Source organism: Crocuta crocuta, unplaced genomic scaffold, assembly GCF_008692635.1.
Source record: "Crocuta crocuta isolate KB4526 unplaced genomic scaffold, BGI_CrCroc_1.0 scaffold56, whole genome shotgun sequence".
Classification (NCBI taxonomy): domain Eukaryota; kingdom Metazoa; phylum Chordata; class Mammalia; order Carnivora; family Hyaenidae; genus Crocuta; species Crocuta crocuta.
The window spans coordinates 7604729-7629428 of NW_027531334.1; the positions used below are offsets into that span (position 1 = coordinate 7604729).

Here is a 24700-nt window from a genome sequence, read left to right on the forward strand (position 1 = left end):
ATCCAGGTTTTTTGACCACAAAATTAGAACTCTTTCCACTGTATGATACTACATTTTTATTCTTCTCTAAGTAGAAATGGAATGCTTCCCTTAAATTCTTCTTAGATACCATAGCTGCATTTTTACTTTATTACTGTTTTTTTTTTTAATGTTTTATTTATTTCTAGGCGAGAGAGAGAGACAGCGTGAGCAGGGGAGGGTCAGAGAGAGAGGGAGTCACAGACTCTGAAACAGGCTCCAGGCTCTGAGCTGGCAGTCAGCACAGAGCCCGACGCGGGGCTTGAACCCACGAACCGCGAGATCATGACCTAAGCGAAAGTGGGGACGCTTAACCGACTAAGCCACCCAGGCGCCCCACTGCATTTTTACTTTAAAATTTAAAAGGTCTTTGTGGGTAACTGCTTCTCACATGTGTATGAAAGACAAACAGAGCTGTTATTAAACCTGTGAGTTTCTTCAAGATCAAAGAAGATCTAGTGGAGTGGGGACAACGCTGCTTCTGTGGAGCAATTTACATCAATGACTTTGACCAGGGACTAGACCTAGCAGTTACTAAAGTAGAAACCGTTACTGTTTACGGAGAGGGGAGAAGGAGCCATTTCTGCTTCTCACCAGTATTGTCCTTAAGCTTGCATTAGCTGAGGAGACACATTTCCTCAACAGGTGCTGAAAAAGTGACCAGCTATAAGCAGAACTTCACAGATCAACCTTTAGTATTTGAAGAGAAAAAGATATGATTTCCCTCAGAACTGCCATTTTTACTTCTCCTCATCTCACAGGGTAATTACAGACACACCTCATATTTAGCTCTGCATCAGTTTCCATTTCCAGGGTCTGAAACTTTTATCTGTGTCTTCCTGTCAAATGTGGGGCAAAGACACTTCTTAATTTTTAAGCTATGGTTAAAAGTGTCCTTTTTGTTATTGTTTTGCTGTTTATTTCTTCCTACTTATTGGAATGTATTTCTGACATGGTAAAAACACCCCTAAGAGAAAGTCTGAAAACTGGATTCAAATACCGAATTTAAACAGAAGCATGCCGTGGCTAAATCATCTAACCTCTGACTCTCTGGTTCCCTCCATCTGGGCCTGGAGAGGCCCCTCCAGCTCTAAATTATTCTAAAGCTATATTTCTTGAAACACTCTACAACAGATTTCAACACAACAGAACTTAGCAGGCCTGTTCTTAACACTACTTCTCCAGCAAAGGCTTTAATACAAATCTGAGGGGTGTAGTGATAGGACCAAATCTAAAAGGAGTTCTTTGTAGGTTTTAAGTGAATTGCTTTTGAGAAAGTCTCTGCAGACATCTTACTTTGGCTCCTCCTCTATACAAACTGCTGTGGGAGCCTAAGAAAAGCAGCTTTCAAACATGCAAGTGTACAGATTTGGTACTGCTGCCTCCAGGCTGCGACCGCTGCCAGGGGACGGGAGTGAGTCAAAGCAATTCTACGCATCGCACGCCTCAATGTCTTCCCTTTACTTGGCAGCTATACACTGGGAACAGTCATCCAGCTAAATGTCAAGAGTCCCAAAGTCATTTCTAGCGCAAAGGTTTCCAGTATGAAACTTCCAAAATGATTTAACTTTAAAATTATTACAAAGGGGATCTTTTTATCTTATTATTATAAGCTTGGGATAATTTGTGAGAAATTAAAAAGGGTACTGAGATAATGACTTAGGAATTATACAATGTGTGCATTTGAAAGAACATTCAGATTACACCTTCCTGGATCAAAGGCACTACTGTAAATTATTAAAAGAATAAAGTAAAATCAACAGGCATAGTTTTTAATACTATTTATAGTCTGAGAATTTTCAAAGATATTTACCTAAGAATGCTTGTTTTCAGGTTCTTCTAACACTTATTTCCAATTTTTAAGGCATTATAGATTGATTTACTTGCGGGCTGCTTTCCCTTGAAAAATACAATTTATGGTTTTGGTCAAATTACATCATCTGTAAGTTTGAATGCACTTTTTTTTCCAAAAGAAATAATGATTAACTTTACATTTTGTGGTGTGATCACTCTGTAAAAAGCAGTTCATGTCTGTCCTCCAACATAAATGAAATACTTGAGGGCTCACTGAAGATAGTTCTTTTTTTATACAAAATGTTCTATGAGTCTGTCAGATGAGAAGAAATTACCAATAAACAAAAGGTACATGTTTAGAAGAAATGTATTTCTAACAAATAGGCTTCCTTGATTTTTAAGAAACTCTGCATATAATATGCTATGCTAATTTCTGAAAGTTTACAGTAGATACATATTATCCTGAATAAGAGATCTATCTAAGAAAAAAAAAATTGACATGAGTCAAACGGTTAAAATAATCTATTCTTCTTATCAAGAGCAATTTGTAAAAAGGAAAATACAAAGGAGACACATTTTGACCTTTATCAGTATTATTTTCATTTTCCAACAGCCTGATGAATTTTTAACTTTTGGCTATACTTTGAATTTTGTGAGGTAACTATACAACACACTGGAAGAGGAAATGAATAATAGGATTCCTATGCTTTGGAGAGGCAGCAGGTAGGATGGTAGGTGGGTACTAAAGCAAAAGTGCTGGATTTTTTAAAAATGTTGAATAACACTGTATCAAAAACAGATTTTTAAATGGCCATTTTATCAGAAATTGACCTTTTAGACAGAGAATATGAAAACTCACTATCTTACCCCAAGAAAAACTCTTTGCTCTAATCAAACCTCATTGTCATGACACGCCCCCCAAGCTTTTGCTACTACGCAAATCCTTGCAGCACCATTTCTCCTATAAGGAATGTTTCTCTATCAACTTGTTCACTTTAATGCCTCATCAAAATTCTGCTAAAAACATACTGAATGTGCTCCTTCTCTTATTAAACTCACCTAACTCGATTTAGGAATACTCATACTTATTTTGAACTCCTACTTTGTTCTTCATTCAAAATCACAGATTTATAGCATTAGAACAAACTATAAAGATTATCCAATTTAACTCTCTCATTCAAAGAAGAGGAAATTGAAGTCCAAGTTAGGAAACCGACTCAAGGTCAAAGAACCTGTTCAAGATAAAAGAGCTGAGGGGTGCCTGGGTGGCTGAGTCCATTAACCTTCCAACTCTTGCTTTCAGGTCATGATCTCTTCTTGGTTTGAGATCAAGCCACGCATGGGGCTCTGTGCTGGCAGCAAGTAACATGCTTGGGAGTCTTTCTCTCTGTCTCTGCTCCTCCCCTGTACTTGCTCTCTCTCTCTGGCTCTCAAAATAAATAATAAACTTTAAAAAACAGATTAAAGAGCTGACACCAGTACAAAGTCATCCCTGTGTTAAATTTTCATTTTCAATCATCACTGAGAAAGTCTAAAAGGTAACATTTCTGAAGAGAACCGAAGTTTATTCATTTAACATTTTTAAAACACAGAGCAAATCATTGACGCCCTTGACAAAATATAAAAATTTCATTTCATTAAAACTCATGTCATTAAATTAATTTAATTCAAATGACCAACAGTCATTCACCATTCAAAATAAATATACAGAAGTATACTGAGCACCCACTGCCTTGACAGGCACGTTGGAAAAAAAAAAAAGACTAAACAATATTGAGAACTAAGAAGGCACTTGATGTATGGGAAAAATTTGTCACAAGATTGTAATATTTTCCTGGAAAGGTTTAATTAACTGGCCACACCATATTCCAACAGATTACAGTGCTTAATAAAAATAATACAAGAGTCTATATTCTTCGTCTTTTCCAGCTAGCTGTTCTTTCATATCATCCCCAATTTCAACTTCTAAATAATTCACACCTTATACTTAGGGGATGCTCACTTGAGAAATGGGTGACAGTACAGCACAATACAGATTCAAAAATCCTGTAAACAATCCAAGAAGTTTCTACTTAGTCTATAAAATCTTCAGTTATGCTTGAAAACTTCAGTCCTATTACCTCAGCTCTCCTCTAACTCAAAATACCATTTTTTATCATAGGTCAATAAAAGTAGCAAGAAACTTTCTACCAACAGGTCAAATTCTCCTAGTACTTACTTTTCAAATTGTGACTTCACAATAAGAATAATCTTTCTTAAATAGCCAATGCTAAGAGTTATATAGAGAGGATATAAGATAATGAATACACTTATTTCATACTTGAAGAGCTAAGATGAAGAGATCCTTGTGATCTCACACAAATGACATCTGCTCTCATTCTCAATTCAACATTCCAAACAAGAGACAACATTTCATCTGAAAGTCATCAAACAGGAGGTAGCATGTCCAACTCCCCAGGTTTTAATGAGTTTTATCAATAGTCTTATTTGGTGTTGAGGACTTTCCCCAACCATATTAATCTACTGTACCTATCTAGGATGAACAGTCACAAGTAGAATGTTTACAGACATGATTTTCAAGAAAAGGATCTCAGAAAACAGAATCATAAAATTAACCTGGATTTGTAAGCGCAATAAAATTTATTCTTTTAATACACTCTTCCATTGTGAATATTTAGTTAATGCCAGAGGCTTATCAACACTCTCTTTCTCCCAAAATATTTACAGCAACAGTATCTCAAGGAGACAATCAGTTTGCAGTCCTATATGGATCTAATAAAATGTGTGAATAGTTTTATACCACTGCACTCAATTTTACAGTTCCTAAAAGTCTTTTGGGACATCATTCTCAACATGCTTCTGGCTTTGTCCATTTCATTATTCGACTGATTTTCTTTAGGGAACTAAAAGCATTCATTGCTTTTTGCCAAACACCACACACACATAAAATTACAATTTTTTTTTCATCTTGTGAACAATATTGAGATGTATCCCTTGTCAGGCCAATCTTGAGATGATGATTCACTGTCTTCCTCTGAGGAAGGATAAAGGAAATAATTTAAAAGAAATGGTAGGTATATTATCATTTAAGCCCTCTTATTAGAAGTCTCAGTAGTGTTTACACTCAAATCTCTCCAAATTGCAATGTAAGATTATACTACATGTAGATTTTGAAGACTTCGAGTTACAGACAGAAGTTTTATTACAGCAGCCAAAATTGAATCTTGAATGCTTATTTTTATTTCTTTACACTATTCAAATCAAATAACTTTTGTTGGGCAACAGCAGACATTCAGCTGAGTCAATGAACATACTTCAGACAGCTGCTTCCTATTTGTGAACCTAAAACTATTTTTGCTTTAAGATAATGCAGGTTATATGAAGAAAAATCAAAATGAGAATTAAAAAAAAAGAACCTCCCGCAAGAAAGGCCTTCACTTTAGCACAGTTTGAGGATAAAACGCAATCTGAAATATGTAGGTAAATCTCATGTAACCAGAACACAACTAATAGATATTCCTCAACCACATTTTGGGTGAAATTGTTTTTAGCATTAAGTGACAAATTATAAAAACAAGCTAACATTAATTTAAAAAACCCTCTCAAAAATCTCAGAAAGTCTTAGACAGGAGGTAGAGAGATTGTTGCTGTTGACAGTGGGCAATTCATTGGCTGTCAGTACCTACACTTTTTCAAATCTCCAACCTCTTACACACTGCATATATCTTAAACCGTCAAATAGTTATTAATCCCTAAAGTGAAGACTTTAGGGATCATCCTCTCATTAAAAAATAAATTTCACGCAGAGCACCATGGTGGCTCAGTCAGTTAAGCTTCTGAGGTTTGGTTTTGGCTCACACCATGATCTCACAGTTAGTGAGTTCGAGCCCCGCATTGGACTCTGCACTGACAGCGCAGAGCCTGCTTTGGATTCTCTCTCTCCCCATCTCTCTGCCCCTCCTGTGCTCTGTCTCTCAAAGAAATAAACTTTAAAGAAAAAATAAACTTCAGTCTACTGTTAACAAGAAATTCAGTTGGGTAACTAACATTGAAATGTACTATCATTTCAATGATCTACAGTTAGCAAAAGTTTTCTAGCTAACTTTCATTGAACAAAAAAAATTAACCACAATTCTTTTCTAAATATTCCAGTTTATCCTATAATTTTTATTCTAGGAAAGTGGGACATTGATGTCATTTCTTATAGACTAAAATTAGTATTTGGTAGGAAATACAATCTCTTCCTATTTGTTCTTCATTGATATAAAACATATTATGAACCCAGATTTTGTCAACTGACATTTTTCTCTAAATTATCAGAAAAGAGGGGCACCTGGGTGGCTCAGTCGGTTAAGTGTCTGACTTTGGCTCAGGCCATGATCTCTCAGTTCATGGGTTTGAGCCCATGAAGGGCTCTGTGCTGACAGCTCAGAGCCTGGATCCTGCCTTCAGATTCTGTGTGTGTCTCTCTCTGCCCCCTGTCCACTTACATGCGTGCTCTCTCTCTTTCTCAATCTCAAAACAAATGAACATTAAAACAATTTTTTAAATAAAAATAAAATAAAATCAGGGATCCTGGGTGGCCCAGTAGGTTAAGCATCTGACTTCAGCTCAGGTCATGATCTAACAGTTTGTGTGAGTTTGAGCCCCACATGGGGCTCTGGGCTGACAGCTCAGAGCCTGGAGCCTGCTTTGGATTCTGTGTCTCCCCCTCTCTCTGCCCATCCCTTGCTTGCTCTCTCTTTCTCTCAAAAGTAAATAAACATTTAAAAAAATTAAAAAATAAAATAAATTATCAGAAAAAAAGCATTTTCTTATATGCTGTGATGGAGACACAGCTGAGTCTAATATATAATAACATCTGTATCAAACTCAAACTCTGGTGTACTGACATACAATTATGTATATAAGAATATTCATGAATAGAGTCCTAATTTGGATCTATTTAATAATTCCAAATAAAGGATAAAAATCAAATCAAAAATCTGTTCTCTATTTCCATGCTTTTTGAGTCAGAGCAAGGAGTATAAAGGCTTGGACTTAGCAGCTGGATAGGCCTGGCAATGGATTTTTACCACTACTAGCTGTCTAATTCAAGGGCGTCTGTTCATTCATCTATAAAAGTAGGCTAGTACCAACTTCATAGGATGAAAGGATAGACACACATAATATGGGAAACCCCTTCAGAATGCCTCACATATGCTGTAAATAGTAAATCTTTTACACATACTTAGTAAATACTTAAAAAAAAAAACATAAATGAATGTATTTTCTTCCTTCTTCAAGCCCTTTGGTACCACCTGACCCCCCAAGAGATGATTACAGTAACTTCTAAATGATAATCCCCATTTCCAAACTAATCTCTATCAGTAGATTTATTCAGAATAATGCTTTGAGCCTTTTAGTCTCTGGATCCAAACTCTTTGATGGCACTTCATGGAAGTGTTACTCTCAGAATGTAATTCTTTAGGTTGGCACGGACATCTTTTTTGTGCCCTCCCTGCCTCTCCTCACCCTCTCTCTTCAGCAAAGACACACACACACAGACACACATAGACACACACAAAATCTGGCTCCAAACTTCCTTTGTCTTTTCTATATCCCTGAAGATGCATTCAAGGCCCAGCCACCAGCATTTGTGTACTTCCTGGTCTCTCATTCCTTGCCCAGAGCTCCTTATTTAAAATGCTCCTTCTCTCTTCTTCTCCATGATCCTGGGCAGAATAATATCTACTTCCTAGAAATTTCTTAATTTCCTACAGCATTAACCATAACTATAATTAACCACAACTATATTGTGACCCTCTTCTATTAGTGTCTCAAATGATTATATTAAATCCATGACTCTTGACACCTTACTGTTTTAACCTCCACTCCAGACACTTCCACGTCATCATCAATCATCAGTAACCTTTTAATTACAGACAAGTCTTCAATATAAAATCTACTGAAAATCACAGATTTATATCCTATAGCTTGCCCGCAGTTCATCCTCCCCGTAACTATAAAGTCTCACTGGAAAGGAGGGGCTGAGGAAGGGTGGGTATCCCTTACTTGTCTTTGAAGTTCCCCAGGAAAATGTAGAGACATAAATAGGAGAACACAATCCATCACCATTTCACCATCCTTACTAAGTACAAAGAGAAAAGAGCCAGAAGGGTTTAATGAAAAGGGTCTTTGAGATCATTTAAATGCAAATAATGTCCAACAAATCAACAAAAATCTCGGCACAGTTTTAGAAGTTTGAAGCAAAAAGAAGCATACTTAAATCGATCCCTGAGTAAGCTCCAGTAAGAGCAGAAGAAAGGCTGTCTTGATGAGCTTTAATCTGGAGAGAACAGCTGACTGGAGAAGGCGACTCCATTTAAAGAAAATCAGAACCATTCCTGCCGGGTGTGGAGATCTATCTCTCTGACTCAAGAGCCCCTTTGCACCACCTTGCCCATGTCCAGAGTGGTTCTTAGCAATTGGCAGGTTGATGAACACACAATACAGGGCAGCTTGAGACTCGCAGAATGTAATACTGCCATCTGACCAGCATAAGGGTTAAGTAACAGCAAATAACTATAAATGGATGAAAACAGCAGCCAAGATTCCTCTAAGCTCAAAAAAACCTTAACCTAAGGGCAATGATGCCATCATTCAAATGAGACAAGGTGCCTGGCTAGCACAGGGAAGGGAGTAAAGTGTCCACTGGCTAAGCACAAAAGAAATATACAGGTTCTGAGGGAGGCGTGGTAGGAGAAATATACCCAAAAGAAAACCATATTCAGTGAATCTTTAACAACACTATGATGTCAGGTGAGCTTCGCGGAGGAGTCCTGATTCCGCAAGGCAAGAATAAACAAAAAAGTGCAGGTGCTCTACTTTCTGCTCCACTATTTTTACAAAAAACACTCAGTGATTTATTTTTTGGATTTAATATAACGTTTAGTAAAAGCCCTTTAGAAACGGGGATTTTGCAGCTAAGATAATGAATGGTAATATACTGGGAAATTAACTTCAGGTAAACAGACCACTTCTGCTTCCTCAAAATTATAGACCTATCTGAACATTTCACTGTTTTGTTAACCAGATATAAACTACCAGGCAAAATGAATACTGTTATTCCAGCAACATGTATGTATGAGTGAAGCTATTCAAAGCTATTTTAAAAATTTATATTTTAGGGGCACCTGGGTTGCTCAGTCAGTTGAGCGTCTGACTTTGGCTCAGGTCATGATCTCATGGTTCGTGGGTTTGAGCCCTGCATCGGGCTGTGTGCTGACAGCCAGCTCGGAGCCTAGAGCCTGTTTCAGATTCTGTGTCTCCCTCGCTCTCAGACCCTCCCCTGTTCATGCTGTCTCTCTCTCAGAAATAAATAAATAAATTTTTAATTAAAAAAAATTTTAAGAATCTATATTTTATATAATTACATGATTAATTACACAAAGCCCAACACTGAGCTTTTTACATATATTACTAACTTTGCTGTATAAGAGATATAATACAACAGTAAAAATTAAATATTTAGTTCAAAGTTTATTCTTAATGTAGCATCTAAAAATGCCTCTTCTGAGTTAAGCCAGAATCTGTAATGAATGTACATCCTAGCTTCTGAAAGGAAATTTTGTATTAGATGTTTATATACATATATACATTTTTCACTATACTAAAGGACAATCCAACTTATTAACACAATAGAATATTGTTAATATTTGCTGCAACTTAATTACTAGAGAATATACAGTTCTCTTTCAAAAGACATTAAACTAAAACAAGAATACTGAATAAGTACTGTAGATTTCCAGAAGCACTTTCAAGCCTGTCTAAATTAATAAAATACTAAGTGAATTAGTATTACAAAAGAGACTTTTATAACGGATCATTTAAAATATTAATGCAAATACTTAACAGGTCAAACCTTTTACATTAATCAAAGACACAATTTAAGACTGGTTAGAATGAGTATTCTCCTATCAGTAAAGTCTTCATGTCAGGTAATTTCTCCCATTTTTCCCTTATAAGCATAAAAGGATGTTTCCTTGCATTCCTGAGCAACAAAACATAATCTGTTCCTCTAGAGTTGGATGGTATTAACTGCTTCTTTTGAGAATAGGGCATCTGGCATAATATGTTTTTGTAGAGTTTTGTCAAGTAAGCAGTTAGGAGGGGTGAATTATCACAGATAGTCTGGCTTCTTATTGTTCATGGCTGGACAGCCCAGTAAATCTTGAGTCTTTTATGTGCATGGAGGCTGGAGGTGGGGAGTTAACAGCTAAGCTCTCAGTAATAAGCAATTTAACAATAAAAAAAAAAAAGAAACTACAAAGATTTTTAAAATTCCAAACCTAATTTCAAATTACATTAATGTTAAAAGTAAAGAAGTTTTCCTTTTTTTTTTCCTTTGGTGGTGGGGGTTTTTCATTTGTTTGTTTTTTGTTAGACAGATGATTATTCTCTGGCCTTATTCTCTCCTGAATTTAAAATTTGCCAGACTTATGCGGGATTTTTCACAAAGCAGATTCATGACATTGTGTAAACATTACATTATTTTATGTTCCTGAATAAAAGTCAGAAGGTTCCCGCTGAGGGGCGCCTGGGTGGCTAGGTGAGTAAAGCGTATGACTTTGGCTCAGGTCATGATTTCACACCTTGTGAGTTCGAGCCTCGCATTGGGCTCTGTGCCTGGATAGCTCAGAGCCTGAAGCCTGCTTCTGACTTTCGCCCTGCCCCTCCTTCACCTGTGCTCTGTCTCTCTGTCTCTCTCTCAAGAATAAATAAAACATTAAAAAATTAAAAAAAAAAAAAGAAAAAAAGAAAAAGGAACCTGCTTAATCTTAGTTCATATTCAAACACACAGGTCTATGACCAGATCCCTCAGGAGGGACTGGGCAGTATTTACAATTTATAGAAAGCAAAGACAGAGCTCGTGCCCCTCTCCGTGTAGTCTGCTCTCTGGTCCCCTTGGCCTTTGATCCACAGAGTTCAGAGGCAGTCACAAAATGAAATCTGGACAAGTAACACATTTAGACTCCCTGAAAGAGCTATGGGAAGACTGAAAGTAGTGAGGGGATGAGTTCAGGTCCTGGCTTGCCATCTATGGGGAACTGAGACATCCCTAGCAGAGAAGCCACAGGAGAAAGGAAGGGACAATGCTCTTCTGCTAACACTTGAGGAATACAGACTCACTGCCGCCAAGGAAAAGCCCAACAGTAAAAATCAACACTGACTCAAAAATGGTAACTGGACTGTAAGAAAAGACATGGGGTTAAGTTATACAGCAAATAACAAAGGGCAGGACAAACTGCCCTGGACACAGCTTTGGGGCTGAAGGAAAAGGAGGAAGATCAGGGGCTCAGAAGTGTAGGTAGTACACCAAACAATGCCTGGGCAGCCTGGTGAATGAAACTGGGAAGCCAAAGGTATTCAATACACTTTTACAAAGAACAATAAATGTATTCTTTCTCTAGAACAAATCAACCCTAAATAACAAAGAGAGGAAGGGAAAGTTCAACGTATGCCCCACCTGCTGTGGTTATGGGAGACAATAACTCCCAGGTTGCTGTGAAACAGTCATGGGCCTAAAGCCCAGTAAGGTAGATTGATTCAGGCTTTGGTAGTAGTGCTTAGACATCCAGAGAGAAACTAATTTCCATTTCAATTGGAGAGAGAATACAAAATACTGGAGTCAAAAAGAATCTTACCGTGATCACTGGTCTACCATTCTTATTTGTCAAAAAACCAGAGTGAAGCTCAAGGAAAAACAACTACTTATGATCTAGAAAGCTACACAAGGGCAGAACTGTTTTCAGTATGCATGATTTTTGCCCACCGCTCTTGGGGAAATTATTATTGCTGAGCAAGGAAAAGGCATTTCAGTGCTTTGCAGGCATTTACAACATTCCTTTCTTTATTCAATAATTATTTAATGAATAGTAAATACTAGGCGTTTGGCTAGATCCTGGTACACTCCTGGAAAACCTCAGAAAATGAATGTGGCTGATAGTGGCAACCAGTCTGACAACAGGCAAAATATGGAACTCAACCAACTAAAATTATAGAGCACTAAGTGCAGAGTATAAGGTTGGAAGAACTGTGATATGAAAACTGGAATGGAGAGGTATAATCAGATACCAAAAGAATCACTGGCTGAGAAAAACAGAAGTGGATGAGGGACAGAAAAGGGAAAAGAGTGGCAAATACAAGAAGAGTCAAGTTCTGGAGCTTTGCGGGGGGACTTTTGCAATGCAGAACCAAACAGGTGAAGTCGCTGCAGCTTGCAAACAGTCCTCTGTGGGTCACTCTTTCTCTCTCTCAACTTGAATTAAGGAAAAAAAAAATCAGTAAAAGATGTGTACATTTATTTCTCTGCCAACTGTCTTTAGAAGTCAGGAACAGCTAATAATTTTCATTTAACATGAGAGAATATAACATTATTATGATGTGGTTTTCTTGGGAGAAAAAAACTTAGCAAACACACCCAGCTATTTCAGGGTGTCTGATTCAAGTGGGTTTGAGAGAAGGTACAAGTGACAGGTAGAAAACTGTGACAAATAAAAGCAGCTGCCACGAAGGGTAAAACTACTTAAAAAGGGGTGGTGGTGCCTGGGTGGCTGAGTAGGTTGAGCATCTGACTCTTGATTTTGGCTCAGGTCATGACCTCACAGTTCATGAGATCGAGTCTCACGCTGGGTTCCACGCAGACAGCACAGAGCCTGCTTGGAATTTTCTCTCTCCCTCTCATGCTCTGCCCCTCCCCCACTCACATGCACTCTCCAAAATAAGTAAATAAACTTAAAAAAATAAAATGAAAAAATAAAGTGGCCATCAAAAGAAAGTGGATAAATAGTGTTATTTTCTAACAATGAAATGCAATTGTGATCATAAATGAATTACAAGTATAAGCAAGGAGGACTCCTAAACATATGATGTTGGGCAGCAAATATAGATGTTGCATCAGAAAACAGATTATGTTATTGATATAAAATTCAAAAACAAGCAAAACAATGTAGGGGATACATAAATATGTGAAAAAACTATAAGGAAAAACAAGGAAGTGATAAACTCAACATTCAGGATTAGGCGGGCAGAGGGAGGGGTATGATGTTATAGAGAGGTAATGGATTCCATCCAGGCCAGGAGCAGCTCTGTCTCCTAAGTTAGTAGTAGGTACTCAGTCATTCATGTTAATGTTATTCTTTTTATCTTCTCCCAATGTTATAAATATTCCCTGTATATATAGCATTTCTGAATACTAAGGGATTGCTTCTATTTTTAAAAAATTTTGGGGCACCTGGATGGCTCAGTCAGTTAAGCCTCCGACTTCAGCTCAGGTCATGATCTCATGGTTTGTGGGCTCGAGCCCCACGTCAGGCACTGAGCCTGCATCAGATCCTGTCTCTGGCTCTCTCTGCCCTTCCGCTGCTTGTGCTCTGTCTCTCTATCTCTAAAATAAATAAACATTAAGAAAATTTTTTTTCCCAGAAATAACACTATATTTAACAAACTTTTAAGAATGCTTTTTAAGCATCTGCAAATGATAAGTACCTAGGATGCACTCAAGAATGTATAAAATTATTTAATTCATGCAAGAACTCTGAGGTAAATATTTTCATCCTTAGCTTACCTATGAGGAAACCGGTATTCAGTTATGTAAACTGCCCAACATTACACAGCTAATAGGGGTGGGATTCAAACCATATCCAACTCTGAAAATCATGGTGTGTCTATAGGTAAGACTATCTAAAATACCCAGGCAAAGTTTAATCTCAATGCAAAAACAACTAACTTGTTATAAAAGTTTACTGTTTTAATTCATCTTCATGTTTAAAATGCATACCTAGGAGCACTGGGTAGCTCAGTTGATTAAGGCTCGGATTCTTGATTTGGGCTCAAGTCATGATCCCAGGGTTGTGGGAAGGAGTCCCAGGTCAGGTTCCACACTGGGACCTCTCTCTCTCTCTCTCTCTCTCTCTCTCCCCCTCTGCTCCCTCCCCCACTCAGAGTCTGTCTTTCTCTCTAAAAATGAAAATAAAAGTAAAAAAGTAAAGAAATAAAGTGCATCCTTAGATCACATTCTAATGACATGTATTCATTTTATGCCATAGGTACCTCTTTATTATTTCAGAGTCACAATTTACCCTTAAACTATAAATTCTAAAACTGGCAACACATACTACTTATGTTTATGGAAAGTCTCAAGTATACTGTACTTCTTTTCAGAACTTGAACTTCTCTAAGACTGAAGTTGAAGGAAAGTTAGCTGTTGGTAGGCTATAACTTGGTCCTCTTATTTTGCTACCCTCCAATCAGGGATTCACTCACAGGCAAGCCAAGAGGCTGGCCAAGCTCCACAGAAATTACTCACTTCCACCCTGTTTCCGTATCTTTCTTCCAACCATACTTTAAGCTCATGCAGGAAACTCGATTAATACCACCTGGTTTTCTCTACTCCGTCAACTCTGGCCCTGTGCAGCACACATACCACGCCACTCATCTATGCAATTATTTGTCAGCTTTTTATTTTGTTGTTGTTTTCACTTGCATATGTGTCTAGACTGCAAGAACCACTGAGAAGAGATTACAAATCTATTTCTTCTGAGCTATGCCCTAACTCATTCTTCTTTGCCCAAAGCATCACCCACTGTGCTCTGTAAACAGTAGTCACTTAGTAAATGCTGATTGACTTACTACAGTAGAACAATTCGCCTCTGGTATTTCTCAATATCCCAGTGAATCCTCCACATCTATAAACATGCTGGAGATGATACCAGGTACTGCTAGAGGCTTGGGGTCTTCCTGAGGTTGCCTGGGACAAGAAAAACACAGAGAGAGACCAAAGACAGTCAGGAGAACACAGAGAGGAAACATGGAAACAAAAGGAGCACAGTGTAAGAGGAGCGAAAGAGTCAAGAGTTACAGAGGGACTAAGCAGCCAGAGACACTTGAGAGACAGGGAGAAAGTTGGCAATCTCACTTTGGATTGGATACTACATTTTTGGTACTATAGGTGCCCTCATGTTACTACATCTATGAGATAATCATTTCAAAGTTATTTCTAAGGGTTTTCTGAGCTTTTATCATTTTCTATTAAAATTCATCTTTACAGTCTCATCTTTGGAGATGCACATACACAGACACAAGCACCTAATCCTTAAAACCCAGCTATAAATTAAAATACACACACACACACACACACACACACACACACACACACACACACACACACACATTTTCCCCCCAAATCTCCAACTTAGAAAATGGTTACTCCAGGGGGGTAAAGTGACTTGCTCAAGGTCATAAGCAAGAAGATGATAACTGGGGCCCCAAATCTTCTGATTCCAAAATCCAGTGCTTTTTCTGATATCCCATGTTCTCTATTAGAAATGAATCCTGTATAGGGTTCCTGGGTGGCTCAGTCAGTTAGGTATCTGACTTTTGGTTTCGGCTCAGGTCGTGATCTTGCAGTTTCATGAGTTCAAGCCCCACATCAGGCTCTGTGCTGACAGCATGGAGCCTGCTTGGGATGTTCTCTGGCCCTCTCTCTCTGTCCCTCTCCCACTTACACTGTCTCTCTCTCTCTCTCTCTCAAAATAAATAAATGAACTTAAAAAAAAAAAGAAATGAATGCTGTGTAAATCCTATAAATCCAAGCTACACATTCAAAATAAAAAAATTTTTTAAGACCCTGAACTCAGTTTACTCACTAGGACACTACCTCAGAGCTTCATTTATTTTAAAAATCTATCAGAAAAAAAATAAGTCAAAATGAAAATATATCAGAATGACAGAAAATTTCAAACACATGAAATTAAGTGAATGACCACTTGGTAAAATTTTAATATTTAAAAAGAGGAGCTAGAGTTTGTTCATTGCTTTTATAACTTGGTAATTTCAAAGTCTTAATGATTCAACACATTTCAACTGAAAGACCAAAAAATGTTCCATATTTCAATGAATTCTGAGACTTAAATACTAGTATGCTTGTCTCAAACTTAACCTCTCATGTATCAACTAAAGTTTATAGTGCATGCAATTCGATTTCAGGGTACTATAGTAGAAATGATTTAGAGGCACCTGGGTGGCTCAGTCGGTTAAGTGTCCGACTTTGGCTCAGGTCATGATCTCGCGGTTTGTGAGTTTGAGCCCCATTGTCAGGCTCTGAGCTGTCTGGGTGCCTGCTTCGGATTCTGTGTCTCCCTCTCTTTCTGCTCCTCTCATGCCCTTGCTTTCGCATGCTCTCTTTCTCTCTTCTCTCTCAAAGATAAACATTAAACATTTTTTTAATTAAAAAATAAATGATTTAATGCATCATTCTTTCTATTAGTATTGCTTTAGGATTTTCTCTTGAGGGATACTTTTACTCTTCTAAATAATCATGCCCTTTTGAAACAACGTAATTCCCAGAAAAGGTTTGATACAAGGGTAAGCGTGTTATTGGATTTCACAGAAAGACAATAAGAATACAAAGAGATTTCTATTTAATTGTGCATCAATATATTTTTCTATGTTCAGCAATTTTCAAACCAGAAATTTCAAATACTCTCTAAAATATAGTGCTGCTCTGCCCTCTAGTGACTGGCAAGGTTTTGCTAACTACATGCTTTTATTTATTTTTTAATGTGCTTTCTGAGCAATACTCAGAAATTCTTAATACATATAATGGCTGCTTTTTAGAACATGGACAGTGAATAAAGAGTACTAGTCAACTTTTCAGATATAGCGTGTGCTTTGAAAACAATGTAGGAACAAGATATGATTTATTTTCATAGGGATGGTATACCTAAGGACTGCAAAAAAGACACAGCAACAACAACAGATTAATATAAAGTTTTCCAGTCCTTATTCCTATTTTTATGCAATTTATTTAAAAAAGTCAAAGAATTCTATTCCCATCAGAAACTTCACAAATTTCATAACTATAAATCCCAAATTGGTTAATTCCATAATTTGGGGGAATGAGATCAAGGTGAGTGGCATTATACACACCACACATAGATGAACATTTTTCTACTAATTATAATAGGGCAAAAATATGCTTAAGACAAAACTATACTGAACATCACTTTCATTTACCCTTAGTTGTTCAAGTGGCACTTTAGGATTTTCCTGAATTTCAATGTTGTCATTAGGAAATTGACTGTCACTTTATATGGAGACATTAATCAAGGACCAAGGTAAGACAGAGTTATACAGACATTCACCCAAATATTTCAGTGAAAGTATATTTCCCTCTTAGATTCTCTTGACATAAACTCCTTGTAACGAACTGATGCATTTCCAGAACAGCATTTCTATTCTAATCCAATACATCCTACTTCTACACACCCATGTAAAAAATAAACATTACATCTGTACACACAAATGTAAAAGGATACCGGAGTATGTGAGAATAATATACACAGTATGGTGGTATGCTTAGGACACAAACTCTGCAGCCAGACTGCCAGAGTTTGAATTCCTGATCTACAACTTATTAGCAGTGTGACCTCAGGCAGATCATTAGCCTCTCTATGCTTTAGTTTCCTTATCTACAAAATGTGAAGAGACACCTACCTATAGCAATGGTTTATATCTTATAGGTATTTGGTTACACAGGTGTATGCATTTATCAAAACTCAGAGAAGGTACATTTAAGACTTGTGCACTTTGCTAAATATAAATTTTATACTAACAAGTTGTAAATATTGAACTGTAGTCAATAATAGGCATGCTGAAGTATTAACAGAGGTGTAATTACTTCCAAATAAGTAAAAAGTAAACTGATGATGGACAGATTACAGATATGTAATAAAATAAGTATAATAAAAATGTTAACAGTCAAATCTAGGTGGTGAGTATATGAGTGTATAATGATGTTTGAAAGGTTCATAATAAAATGTTGGAGGAAATGAATCCACTTCTCATAGAGCTGATGTGAAAATTAACATATATATGTAATGGTATTAAATACACAGAAAAGTAGGGGCGCGTGGGTGGCTTAGTCGGTTAAGCGTCCAACTTTCACTTAGGTCATGAACTCGTGGTTCGTGGGTTCGAGCCCCGCGTCGGGCTCTGTGCTGACTGCCAGCTCGGAGCCTGGAGCCTGTTTCAGTCTGTGACTCCCTCTCTCTCTGACCCTCCCCTGCTCATGCTATCTCTCTCTCTCTGTCTCTCTCTCCTAGAAATAAACAAAACATAAAAAAATTTTTTTTTAAAAAAATACACAGGAAAGTACCTGATAACCAATAATGGCAAATGGCAATATGTTCAAGCAAATGAAAGTGATTCTTCTTTCCTACTTGGAGGGAAAGGGTAAGAAAATAATGAGATGTTGAGCTCCCACACCAGAATGAGTAGTAGCCATCAAGGGTGTTAAATTTAGCTCAACTTTCAAGTAATTCACAAAACTCCATGTGTCATGTAGAGAACATGGTCTTTCTTGAAAATCAGAAAATGTTGATTTGAATCTGGCTCTGTTTTTAATCAGCCAAAAAGCTCAGACAATTTATTCAAAGATTCTGAGCCTCAGTTCCCTCCTACATAAAATGGGAATAATGACACCTAAACATCCAAGAGTCACTGTGAAGACTAGAAAAATTACAATCTCTCTCACTCACGCACACATACACAACAGAAAGAAAAATGCAAATGATGACAATTGAAGTTTTCATCATTAAGTCATTACTACCAATTAGGGAGAGTCTATATTCTGCAGATGGAAACAAAAGTGGTTACATATCAGATTCTAACCTAGAAATTTCATATGTAGGTGGCCTTCTACTCTGAAGAGCTTTCGACAGGATCTTTATTAAACCAGTGGGCCTTATTTAAAACATCACTGTACTAGGTGTAAAAGAAGAGCTGGCAATGACAGGGAATTCATTATTCATCCCTCCGTAATGTCAATTATAAGATAAGTCCTACAGGAGAGGCATTTACAAAGTAGTTTGCTGATATTTTAAAGTCACTTGAGTGCATTTGAGGAAATGATATTAGCACCTGGATCAGTTTTGATCTGAAATAGTCTAAGGCCACATATTTAAAGAAAAGAATATTAAAACTACATTTACGGAAGAGGAGTTCCATGCTCCCAGGGAGTGGAACTGTAAGTCATTATAGATTACTGCATGAAAACAGTGGCTCAACATTCAGTTTCAGCTAAAAAGATAATCAAGAACATGTAAAGCAGGGGATACTGGAAACACTATACAAAGTGGCTTCTGCTCCCTTGACCACTCTATGAAAACTGCTTTCTCCAAAGGGCCCCTGAATCACCTAACATAAACACCATCTGGGGCAGTTAGCGATCTCTACAGTTTTCAACATCCCCCATCTTCCTTGGTACTATACGCTCTTGCTTTTCCCACCACAGACATAATTGTCTTTCTTCTTTCCTTTAGATTTCTTTTAACAGAGAATAGGTGTTTTCCAAAGTCCTATCTTAGCCATATTTCCTACTTTCACCAATATTCAAAGTTTCAGCTCTACCTCTCCTAGCTATATTTATCTTTAGTCTGAATCTCTCCCAAACTCTTCATCAATTTATAACTACATCGTATCCAGTCACATGGATATCCTCTCTGCATTTCAAATCCAATCCATTCTCAACTGTACCTACCCCCTCCCCAAAATCAGTTTCCACTACCATCTCTCTCCTGGTAGCAGTACTATCTGAACACCTATGCTTAAATTTTTTTTAATATTTTGTCCTATGCTTAAATTAAAAACCTATCTCAACACCCCCACTGCTTCCTTCCCTCTTATGATACCCTCTACAGCCCCAGCACAGGTTCTGTCTGTTGCCAAATCCTACATACTAGTAATGTGGTTCCAGCAGCAAGATAGGATGTGTATTCTTTGAGAAACACACTGAAAGCTGAATTTATAATCACAAAATACACACAGACACAAGCTGAATAGTTGGTACCAAGCGTTTGAGAAAAATCTTCATCGGAGGAAGCCTTAAAACTGAGCATCTATTAATATTTTCCCTGCAAATTGGAAAAAAGACTGACTTGATTTTGTGAATTGAATACTCCAATCTAAAACATTTTAAACTATACCCACACAGGGCATAACCTTCATGTCTCTCACAGTGGTTCCATTTACAACACACAAACCCTACCAAAAGAACAACAACTTCTCACCTAGGATTTGCTAAAGTCCCTTAAACCAATCTTTCCAATGCCTACCTCTTTTCCCTTCCAATGCAACCCTTTTAAATATCATCTGCTCAAAATTTTCCAGTGGCTCATTTGCTTTTAAGGAGAAGAAAGTAAACTCACTCTGACATTCAAGGCTCTCTTACATTTGACTTTTCCGGGGTTTTCCATTTTACCTTCATATATAGCCCATCCCAAATGGCAAAGGGGTCTATTAGCTTTCTCCAGACTTTTGGATTTTCCCGTCTAGGTAGTCTTCTTTGATATTTCTAACTGAGATTTAAGAGCTTCCTCAATCTTTATTGAGGTTTGTTCTCTTCCCTGCTTAGATTTCCCATTCTATTATCATATTGCAACTCTGACATTGTCTAAAACAATGACTTGTACATAGTAGTTCCACTAAATACTTATTAAACAAAGAGAGGAAAAGAAAATATATTACTTTATCTTTACACAAAACATCTTTTCCAGTAAAATTACTGAAGGCAGTTCAGGTTCCAAAAAGAAATAAAACAGGGCATCTGGATGCCTCAATCGCTAAGCATGACTCTTGGTTTTGGCTCAAGTCATGATCTCACAGTTCATGAGTTTGAGCCCCATATTTGACTCTGTGAGGACAGTGTAGAGCCTGCTTGGGATTCTCTGCCCCCTACTCTCTCCCCCCTTTCCCCCAGTCTCTCTCTCTTTCAAAACTAAATAAATATACTTTAAATAAATTAAATAAAACAGAGCTGAAGAATGCAAACATTCTCACAGATAGATGGCCTAGAAAGGTTTAGAATTTTAATATACACTAAAAATTGAAAAAGTGTATAAGTATATACAAAATTCATGGTTGTTACGAATTACACATATGTATTAGAATGTACACATAAGGGGCGCCTGGGTGGCTCAGTCAGTTAAGCGTCCGACTTCAGCTCAGGTCATGATCTCACGGTTCGTGGGTTCGAGCCCCGCATCGGGCTCTGTGCTGACAGATCGCTCAGAGCCTGGAGCCTGTTTCAGATTCTGTGTCTCCCTCTCTCTCTGATCCTCCCCTGCTCATGCTGTCTCTCTCTCTCTCAGAAAGAAACAAAACATTAAAAAAAAAAGAAAGAATGTACACATAATCAACTAGGAAAAGGCAAAATTGCTCTAAAAAGACCACAAACACCTAACACATCCATGTTAGCTTACAAGAACAGTTTTTAGAAAGATACTAAATGATCTTCAAACCAAGCTTACATATATTAATTACAGAGATATTCAAAATTAATAAATACATTAATTATATATTCAAAGTTAATTAATACTGTTATTAGCAACAAATACCAAGTCGTATTAGTTCATGCTCATGTGCATGAGAAATTATTTGAAAGTAAGTACTTTCACACAGTTAGCATTTTTTGCAGATGTAGAAAAATACTATCTTCTCTTGGATCAATTAATTGTGAAATGCTAAACCAGTGACCTAAAAATGAAGGGAAATTTTGCTTTTCTAATTTATGAATAAACTAGCAGAGTCAGCTCATGTCTGAATTAGCTATTTGACTAATTTTTTAAAATGTTTTATAGTTATCAGGTTAAGATAATCAATTTATGAAAATGACTTCCATACTTTAAAAACTGTTAAGAATTCATAATACATTTCCTTGTTTTGTTAGAATAGTCTTTGAAAAACATTATATAGCAATAAACTTTACTGTAATACTTAAATAATTTGTTTCAAGTAATAATTGTTAATACCAAGAATATAAAGTAATACTAGTCCTAAAGTAACTACAATCCACTCAATAATAGATGACATCAGTATTTTCGTATGTTTGAGCTCTGATAAGGCTTTAACAAATTGTAAAACAAACTGAAGGAAATCTAAAAGTCAAACCTCTATTACATATGATTGTGTAGAAAACATTTTATTTTATTTATTTATTTTTTTTTAATGTTTTTTATTTATTTTTAGGAGAGAGACAGCGTGAGCAGGGGAGGGTCAGAGAGAGAGGGAGTCACAGGCTGAAACAGGCTCCAGGCCCTGAGCTGGCAGTCAGCACAGAGCCCGACGCGGGGCTCGAACCCACGAACCGCGAGATCATGACCTAAGCGAAAGTCGGACGCTTAACCGACTAAGCCACCCAGGCGCCCCTAGAAAACATTTTAAAGTATCTAACAATATAAAGCACAAATATTATTCTTTCCTAATGATTCAAAGCAAGTCCATCCTGTATTCCATAAAGACTTCCAATATAGTAAAGATGAGTGCATGATGAAGCTGGACATTTCTTCTATTGTGAATGGAGACAATAAAATGCCTGAAATTCAATTTCAAGGAGCAGTTAAGAAGCAAAAAAGTCAAATTCCACTTTTTACTTACTGTCCAGTTTGAGAACAAACACATTTTCTCAACAGTGCTTACTAAATGCTGGATTGGCATTGCATCTTGTAGCATTTTTAATCCTCACAACAACCTTATACAATCAGTATTCCCTCCATTTCACAGATGAACCTAGGTAATGTTCCCACAGCCCGATCACAGTAAAAGCCTAGTTAGATTTAGTCGAGTCCATCTGACTCCACAGCCCACGTTTCTAAGAGATCAAGCTATAGCTCAAACAAACAAAAGTGACACATTTAAATCTGTCTTCCGTAAGAAAACCTTTAAGTTTTTGCCTATCCATATTAATCTACAGGAAGCAATAGTATTTATGCACTTAACAATTTAGAGGCAATAATAAGAATGTTTGTAAGTATTGTGAAGTAAAACTTCTAGAGTATTTTTTCCTAGGCACATTATACAGTCTCATGTATGAAATACTTCATTACAATAGAAATAATCCATAAAAAATTCTAGGGCTGTGATGATTAAAATAAAAAGAAACAAAACTGGGACACCTTTACCATCAACAAGATAGATTATAAAAGCCTTATTAGAGAGATTTATCTTAGTTCTCTAAAAAGCGAAACTCTCAGTGACTAATAAAGGTAACACCCATCATTTTAACAGAAACAACTAATGTTTCAAACGTGAAAGCTATCATTCCTTTAAAAAGCGTTCACATCACCAAATGAATCGAAGGATGAGTCATATGCTTCCTCAAACAGCGGGACAAAACCACTGCTACAGCAAGAACTTTGGTATTTCACAAGGAGACAGTCTGCAGCTGCTGATTTCAAACTTTACCATTGTCTCTTTTTTATTATAAGGTACCTAATATGAAGACCTGGGAACTCTACCAATGCTGAAAACACAGTAGGTATTCAAAACTATTTTGAGGGCATGGTTCAGAGTTTCATGTATGTGTCCAAGCACCACCTGGATGGACAGAAGGACATACACGACTCTGTACATGGATGCACCTCACATTTTGTAGGTTTCAGTATCTCTAATCTGTCAATTCTTAATTGGAATTCATGTGGCAGAATGGAGAATGTTCAGGACAGTGTTCATCAGAAAAATAGTAGCCTTTTATTAGTTAAGCCTTCTTTAGAAGCCAGTTCCTCCCCATCTGAATAGTGTGACAAGAAACCTGTGCACTGTAAGTGCGTAATGGCAATGTTTAGTGCCTCAAAACATCACCTGAAGTGGACCACTTCTGCCATGAAGAGACACTTGGTAATAAATGGTCTCATAGTAAATGTTAAGGAACACAGAAACAGTTACATAATTTAACTGCTTTTTAAGAATAGTAATGGCAGGTGCAGAACAACTGCAAACTAAACTAAGCAAACTGTACAAATCTGTATAAAACCAAAACACAATATTCTTAGCTATCATCTTCACAGATTAACTCAAATACAGAAATGCGCTAAAAATATTACCACTGCTGCCCTCCCCCTACCCTGCAAGAATAAAACACCTAACCATGGACTTCAGCTTACATATTTGGTATGTATTAACTGAATCCAGGTACCATATAGCATCTCTTCAAGCCCAGTTGAACGAATTTGCCTACCCTAAATCTCAGACATTCACATGCATTCCACTCATAGGGCCGTTGATTTAGTGTTAAGGAAGTACTTGGCAAAGGTCTTAATAAACCCTTGCTGACTCAATGCACAGTATACATGAGTCAATAGGCACCCAGAAACTTTTTGCTGCTCATTTTAAGTTCTTCAGCTCTTTAACATTTATTGATTATAGGACTAAATGCTAACTGAAACAGCAGAGAGAAACTTCTTTTTTTTGAAGAATAGCTTAATTCTCCCTGAATTCAGACTGGGAAAAATAATTATCTGCAGGTAGACCAGGGGATGCCTATTAACACCAAGCTCAATGGAATACAGGGTCAATGAAACATGAACTCTGATAATACTACTTTACCAAATGTTTACTAAACAAAACAACTTCCATGTGCCAAACACTGTTCCAGATTTGAGAGATGCAGCCATGAACAAAATAGACTCTTTGGTGTAAAAGTAAGTCCCTTAGTTTCTTGAAGAAGTTATATGAAGAAACTACCCTCATACATACTTACTATTTACACTTAAATGTGTATGTTCAAAATATCCAGTAAATGCAGTATATTTTTTTACACTAAAATACACAGAAATTTAGAGATGTGTTACAAGATATTTGGCACTATTAGATCCATTTATTTGCCTGGGAAAACACACTTCTCTATAATAGAGATCAAAGGGAATACCAACATCAGGATAAAAATACTTAATTTAGGGGTGTCTTAGTCGGTTGAGAGTCTGACTCTTGATTTTGGTTCAGGTCATGACCCCAGGATTGTGGGGATTCAGCCCAGCAAAGCATGAAGCCTGCTTGGGATTCTCTCTCATTC

The 24700-nt window shown here is 37.1% G+C and overlaps 1 protein-coding gene across 6 annotated transcripts in view; it reads right to left on the reverse strand.

Moving 5' to 3' along the window:
- Nucleotides 1-24700, reverse strand: part of BBX (BBX high mobility group box domain containing) — a 275195-nt gene that overhangs the window by 132829 nt on the left and 117666 nt on the right. The window contains exon 1 of one of the 6 annotated variants that reach the window (XM_077771912.1): nt 14485-14565. The exons of the other annotated variants lie outside the window; for them this stretch is intronic. The gene's annotated coding sequence lies outside the window, so the exon portion shown is untranslated. Of the gene's footprint in view, nt 1-14484; nt 14566-24700 lie in introns of those variants that run through there. 6 annotated transcript variants of the gene reach the window in all.